The sequence below is a fragment of the Telopea speciosissima genome, chromosome 1 (assembly GCF_018873765.1).
Source record: "Telopea speciosissima isolate NSW1024214 ecotype Mountain lineage chromosome 1, Tspe_v1, whole genome shotgun sequence".
Lineage (NCBI taxonomy): Eukaryota > Viridiplantae > Streptophyta > Magnoliopsida > Proteales > Proteaceae > Telopea > Telopea speciosissima.
In genome coordinates this window covers 70862477-70870498 of record NC_057916.1, presented here as the reverse complement: position 1 = coordinate 70870498, position 8022 = coordinate 70862477, and positions in this window count along the sequence as shown.

Genomic DNA, 8022 nt, shown 5'->3' with positions numbered 1-8022 from the left:
ATAGCCGGTCCGATCGGACCGATAGGAGTGGCGAATTAACTAACCAAAGTGAAAATCACATTGACCTCGGGCATGGCGTGGCCGAGCCGCCGACCACGTGAAGCATGGGTAAAAAATAGACAAGTCCCTAAGCTCGGCTAGCGGAACGACTCGGCAGTTCGGCCACAACCTCAAATGGAACAACGTACACAAGGAAGAGAAGGTTAAGAGTGCTGAGCTAAAACACTTGGACAAATTCTGGCAAAAATAGATTTTTTCATTCATTATAAGCCGACTGCTCGGCATGGTTACAAGGTGGGCAGTTCGGCCCCAAAAAAAAAACAAATTTATACATCTCAATCTCCTCAGCGGTGGACTTGGAGGCAACCTCGGCGACATCCGCGGCGGTAGGCTCAGCAAGGGGGTCTTGGGGTTCAGCGTCAAGAGGGAAGACGTCGGCCTGTGTAGGTTCCTCAAGGGGCAGAGCCTGGGTGACCTCGGCTCCCTCCTCATCTCCCAACTCCCCGACAAAGGTAGTCGCGTCGTCATCAAAACGTGAGAGATTGAGCTCGGGATAAACCGCCTTGATCTCGGCCAAGAGATCCGCCCGGCCTGCCTCAAAGCCTTCGGGGAAGGGAGGCTTCCTGATCTCATGGCACACATTAGCGTACTCCTTCGATTGGAGATAGCCGTTGATTGCCTCGTCCCAAGCCATGGCCAGGTCCTCCTTGGCTTTCTCCCTCGCCTCAGCGAGCTGAGCCTGCAGAGCCCGGACCTTCTCTTTCTGCCTGATCACCTCGGCCTGAGAGCTCTCCACTTCGGCCTCGGTGGCAGCAAGCTTCTCTTGGGTCTCCCAACGCCTCTGAACGGCATCCTGGGCATCCTGGTAGGCCTTCTTGCACTGGACGCCCAAGGAGTGGTTCTCGGTCAAGAGCCGCTCAAGGCGAAGCATGGTCTCCACTACCTTGGCGAAGCCGTGCAAAAAAAGCATGAGAACAAAAGTCAGGATAGACTACACAGGTCGAACCTAATCACCAAGTGTCGACCAGAAAACTTACCATGTTGAAATCCTGAAACAGGGTGGAGAGGAGCTTCGAGGTCGACGTGCCTGAGCGCGCCTCGAGCTTCTCTGTCGGCGGAAGCCACCACTCGTCCGATTGTCAGTTGCCAGATCTTCTGACGCTTGGTATCTTTCGGCGGGCTCCTCTTGCCTTTTCGATCTTTCCCTTTCCTCGGAGACCCCGTTGGGCCCGTACTCTTCTCGGCCCCAAGGCCGACCACAGCGTCTAGCGGGCTCGACAAAATAGCTTTGCCCTTGGGGGCCTTGGAAGACTCGCCCCGGGACTTCTTCTTAGCATTTTTCTTCCTTCTGTCCATAAGGGTCTCGGCCCTTAGCTGAGCTGTATCCATAGGGGGGATATGGCGGACCACTGCATAAGAAACCAAACGTCAAAAACAAATTAAAAAAGAAATGAAGACTAGATGAAGAGGTCAGCTTGGGAACAGAAAAGGGCTCGGCTTGGGCTCCTACCAGGGGTCATGTGCCACCTGTGAAGAAACCCCTGGTCCTGAAGCCGAAGGTCGTCAAAGGGCGAGCGCTGGGGGATTAAGTCAAGAGAGGTCAGCTCATTCTTGGTTAGGGGTAGTACCCTATTGACGTAGTTCAAGTTCATCTCCTTCCACTCGGTTCGGAGAGGGCTGTTTGGAATGGAAGCAAAGAAAAAATGAGGCTTTCAATACTTATTGAAGGTCGGCATGCCGACCAAAAATTTGTGGCTACCCAGGGCCGCACTCTTCCCAGATCGGCGACTGAAGTAGTACCACCCCTTCTTTGGAGACTTCTTCAAGAAGAAGAGCTGAGAGAAAAGCGCCACGCTTGCACCTCGGCCCATCTCGCAAAATAGGGCGTAGAAGCCATACACAACCAGCCAAGATTTCGACACCAGCTGACCAGGGGACAGGTGGAAGTGGTCCAAGATCTGGTCCACCAAGCCGAGGACGGGGAGCCTGAACGCGTACTTGAAAGGCGTCTCGTACAAAGCCACCTCGTCGGGCCTAATGAAGCAGGCCATCTCCCCGGGGTTAGGAGCTCGGAGCTGAATGTCCTCGGGGATGGCATAGGTCGTCCTCAGATAGTCGAGGTCGGCATCCATGATCGTGTTTGAAACAGTGCCGACACTCCCTTCTTCGAGCTCAGGGGGGTCAGCGGACGAGCTGATCGAGCCAACCCCCACTTCGGACGAATCTCCCTCACTTGACCCCTCATCGGATGAGGATGACCCAGAGTTCTCGGCTCGGTCCGCGGCGATTGGTTGGGCCGCGTGGTTGAACTCCAGGAGTAACGGAGGCTCGGCCACCTCGGCCTGACGAAGCTCCACTACATCGGGCTCATCCGAGGTCGAGCCCAACAAGTCTATGGTGGGAGAACGAGCGGGGAGCTCTCGGCTCGGACTTGCGCCCTCTGTCGCCCTGGCAAACAGCTCACCCATGGGACTACTACCAACTGACATACTGGGCGGAGAAGACTTACTGGTTGAAGAAGAGCTAAGGATGAGCTGAGCACGAACGAACCAAAGGCCGAGCTGATCACGAACCAGAAAGCACCGAGCGCTACCGAGCTGAAGAATCCAAGCTTGCCGAGAAGTCAATAACTTGGAGCAGTGAAGAATGAATAGTTAAGAGTCGCCTATTTATAACTCCTGGGTTGAACTGATCCAACGGCTGAGCAGAGCTCAGCATAATTCAATGGCTGAGCAGAGCTCAGCATAATTCAACGGCCCAAATCAAAGGACGTTTTGAATTCTCGAGCCTGCCATAATGACACTGCTGACGTGGCCCTGATGCCCAACCGTCAGACCGTGCAACGTCAAATCCACGATAAAAAATAAGCTCGGCCCGACCGCAAAAATCTTCCAGACAAGCAGACCTGAAAACTTCACTCATCAGTGTCGAGCCGACCCCTGATGAGTGGGGGGGCCTGTGATGAGGCATAAAACACCCCACCTATCATATCAGAGGCTGCCACATGGCCGACCTGACCTCAGTCCGAGAACCGAATTGAGCCGAGCAGGAAATCGGGCCACCCCGTCCCCGATAAGTTACCTGACAGAGCCAGACTCACGCAAGCTATCCGATGTCTGAGGCCGAGCTCATACAGGCCAGCCATAAACTCCTGACCGAGCTTACTGCCGAGACCAACCTCTCAGGCCGACCTCCCAGGCCGAGGTGACAGCCAAGGCCAACCTACCATGCCGCCCTCCTAAGCCAACCTCCAAGGCCGAGCCCTCCTACACGGAAGCTACCATAGTGCCCCACCGAGGATCGCGGGGCCACGTCAGCGCATCTCAAGAATCACGGGGTAAGGATCGAGTCACAATCCCAGCGCGATACGAAGTCACACTCTACATGGACTCTTATCTTAATAAGAGCCCGACCCCAAAAATAGCTCTCCACTCCACTCTACGCGAGAGAACCTTCCAAAAGAAGGACTCCTACCATACGAGGACTCTCCCAACCGCCTCATCTCATCTTCCCTCTATAAATACCCAGGTATGGAGCACCACTCCTCATCTGGCTTTTCACTACGCAGTTACGCTGTTACACTGGTGATCTAACTTTAGCATCGGAGAGTCCTAGGCTGGAGTCACACCGGCTCTCTTGTGCTCATCACTTGGTTTTTGCAGGCTCATCCGTGGGCGAACCAAGCATCGGAGATTTCCACACGCAATAGTAGGGTTTCTTATTAAGGTATCTGTAAACCGAAATACCAAAGCCAATCCTAGCGGGTGTGAAGCTTGAATGCTTGATTAGTTTAATTTGTCCGAAAATAGAGGGATCATTGAATGGGTCGATTGGCAATCCAGGTTGCAAGTTTGACTTTGGATTGGAAAATGGGAAAGTGAAAGACACACTGCAAACATGAGTACCAAACAGACGGTGGGAGTAGACGTAGGGGTTGGGAAGGGAGGAGGTGGAGTTGCAGGGGAGGGAAATGAAGTTGCAGAGGGGCAGCAGAGGGCAGTGGACGGATAGGATGGGAAACAGACAGGGATAAGGGAAGAGGGAGAGAATCAAAGAATAAAAAGGGAAGGTGTGAGTGAGTGATGTCGACAGCCATTAGCACTTCCAAGCGAACGCTGCAACCCGCAACCAAGAGCGTATAGGGATTTGGTACAGGTTTTTTTTAGTTTGTGAAAATCCTATTCTACCCTCAACATGTTGAACAATATAAATGAAAAACATGGGTAAAAAAATAATAGTAAAGCAATCCACTTCACTCTCCATAGCGCTATGGAAGATTACCCTAAGTGAGTCTAAGTTTTTAGATAGGGACAGCTTCACAAATTTTTTGCGATTGATACATCAGGTTGAAATTGGATCTGTATTGATAGCTTGCCACCATAAAAAATGCACACGTCATATATAAATTTTGGGGTTTTGTTTTTTGTGTGGGACGCAGGGGCCATGCCGTGCCCACCAGACAATGAGAGTGTGCGTGTTGGCACATTGGGCGGTGAAATTTCCACCATTCATAGGGGCATGGTGGTCATTCTGCCCCCGCTGTGCATGGGCATGACCCTTGTGTCCCATGCAGGGAACTTTACTCCATAAATTATTTGGTTTCTTTCGTAATTGTATGAAAAAAAAATGTGAATTTTTACGAAAAGGCACACACACTAACTATGGATTATATCGATATGTGAATGTTACCATATAATTTTTTGTTGTGAATTTTTAGTTAAAAAATTATTAGTTGTTGAATGTATATTCTTGGGGGTTCATTCTTGTATTTTTGTTTTTTTATTATTTTATATAAATTTTCTTGTAACTCACTCTCTTTTTTTCCAATTTATGACATTTTTTATATATAAATAAAGTTATACCTAATTTATTCTCATATAGAAAATTTTCCCTTATACAATTCTTTATCATATTTTTTGTACATTTTTGTTTATAATTCACATTTTAATTTAACAATTTCTAAACCAACCTTTGATTCTCATGTGTTGCCTTATGCAGAATTGCTAACTATGCACTGGCATGGGATTACCCTCCTTTTTTAATCCATGGGCCAATGGACATGATAGTATAATTGTAGAGTGTCCATGTATGTGCAAGTTTATGAAGTACTTGTGCAATTACATTAAATTATGGATATTATTTAAAACTCAACAAAAGCTAGGCCAAAGTGTATATGTATGTTTGTCACTTTTTTTTGGGCGCGGGGGGGGGGGGGACAAGTATCCCTAGCATACTTTTCTATCAATGCGAAGCTCTATGAGTCATTTTCTTTATCCAAAAAAAAAATGTGAAGCTCTATGAGTCATTGTTGTATTTATATATTTTCCTATAAGATGCCTTCTCCCAAGTTGTCTCTTTACATATGTTTTTGTTTTTATAAGGTTGCAAACAATCCTATGTCACATAGAAGATGGAATCATCAATATAGACAAAATGTAGAAAGCTAGGATTTTTACTTAGTTCTACATTCACTATGTATAAAAGAAAAAAAGAGCCCCCAAGGGTTTTCAATATTTATGTTATTTGACATGATATAAATTTTTTTTTTGTGCGGAAAGACTGATGTTGAAAATGTCATTTTGAAGAAAACCAAAATGTGCAATAGAAAACATTTACCACTATGTGCCAACCCCAATCATATATATTTTATGTATGATTTTTCACCCGCGCAAGGGACACAAGGGCGTTAGCACTTTTCTGGTAGCAGAGTCAAGGGTCAAACCAACTAGAGAGGCAGGAGGAGGAAAGGAAGAAGCTCTCATAGTTTGTTGTTCATTCTTTTCTCCCAATTCGAAAGCCAATCACAGAGATGGGGGCAACAAAACAAGAAGGAGGACTACATAAATGGAAGTTGGGTTTACCGAGTCTCACTAATAGCATTTAGCCTAGCATCACAGTCACCAGCGGCCAAATGACGTCCGATCCCAGACCTCAAACCTGAGGCATCTGTGGCAAAGTAAGCATCAGAGAAAGCATCTGAGCCGCCTTTACTCGAGTAGGGGCTCTCATATAGGTTCGAAAGTCATAGTCAGGAGTTTAAGGTCGGGAGCATCGAAGCAAACCCTTAAGTTTCATCCATTGAATCATGACCAGCAACATCGCTATATGAACCAGCTGTAGAATAGCCTAATTAATGAGAGAAAATAGGATTTTGAAGTGTCTATTTGAATTAATTTATTCCTAAATTTGAATTATAATAAATTACACCTATTTAAATTCCACATGCACAAGTTTTTTTTTTTTTTTGGTAAACAACACATACAAGGTTCAATTGAATGGATGTGCATGCTTAATTTATGAAGTAACTTATACCTAAATTTAAATTATAATAAATTAGGCCTATTTAAATTCATTATGAGATTGAGTTGAATAGATATACATGATTAGATTTACATTCACTATGGGCCAATTTGAATATGGGATTTTATAGGGTGGGATTTTGAGAATGGAAAAGTTGATCAGCTTTTCTACAAAACAGTAAATTCTGAGATTGTCTAAAGGTGGGGTGAGATTTTGGAAGTATAAAGATTGATTCATATAATTTTCTTGTCGGAATGCAATTTCTTCCACCTCATTAAGGTCAAAGTCCCACTAATTTGGTGGGACTCTGCAACTTACATGGAACAACATGCTTTTTCATTTTTGTATCCATATCTTCCAATGGTCACTTGCTTCATTCATGAGTATTTCTGCTTTTAAATTACCACTCATTTTCTCTCTCTCCTCTTTATAATGACCATCAGTTATCTCTATTCCCCCTTACTTCTCCATACCATTCCCCATTTAAACAGTCTTGGAATGGTAAAGTGACAGACTCTCTCCACTTTTCCTTCATTTATGATTCTAATCGCTTATCCCACCTATAGGTGGGGCCTACTTTTTCAAGACTCCCACCCACCCCTCCCTTCTAAATAAATGGAGCTTATATATACAAGAAAAATGATTCTCAAGGGTTTTCAATATTTTTGTTATTTTGATTTGTAAGTATCTCTATGGTAATACTCTTATATCATAGTAAATACTTTATCCAACCATAACATATTTACACAATTTGAATAATATTTTTATATATTTCATGGATAGGATTTTCTATGCCAATAGTATAGGCTGGGTGATCTTTCACATAACATAAGTAACGGCATCAAAAATAACTTCATCAACAGGGGTCCACATAATTAGTAAGGATAGTGTCAAGGAACCCACAAGGTTAGGATGTGCGAGGACATGAGAAAACTGTAATGTTTTCAACATTTGTGGGCTAACATCCAATCATTGTATGTGTAAGGATTAGTGGAAGGGTGTTATTTTGCAGGCCTGGTTGGATGGAGCCTAATACGGAAAATGATCTCCTTAATAGGAAATGGACTTCAGTTAACCGCCTTAACGTATAAAGTGTCAAGGGGGCCTATTTACAGTTGGACCTTATTATGAGAGAGATTCCATTGTACTTTGTTTCAGTATTAGTCCATATTTCCTTGTCTATATAAAAGAAGTAACTCATTAGCTACTACTACTAACAAATTATACAGAGAAGAACAAGATTGACAGTGGGAAAGAAGAGCATTTAAAGAATTCTTTGACAAACGACATGGATCCAGGTATAGTATCAATCAAATCTCTTAATATAATTGTTTATGTTCATTGATCAATCATGTTGATTCTATGAAAATTTCTAACAACTGGTATCAGAGCCAATATGATTGGATCATTGAACAAGTCTTGTTGAGTTTTTCTCTCGTTTTCAGATTGGGTTTGATCAATCTAAGTATTCAATTTGTGGAAATTTTTAATCATGTTTTGCAATATTGTTGCTTCTCCCATATCATAATTTAATTAAAAAAATTAGGTTTTGGCCAACTACTTATCGATGCAACATGCATGCACGCTCTTCCCTTTCCACAATCAATTGCTGATTCTGATTTTCTCACAGGTAGGTTCCTTTTTTGGAATCTACAAATTATCAAAAAAAAAAATAAAATCAATTAGAGAATGAATCCTACCAGTATTTACTACCATTTTTTA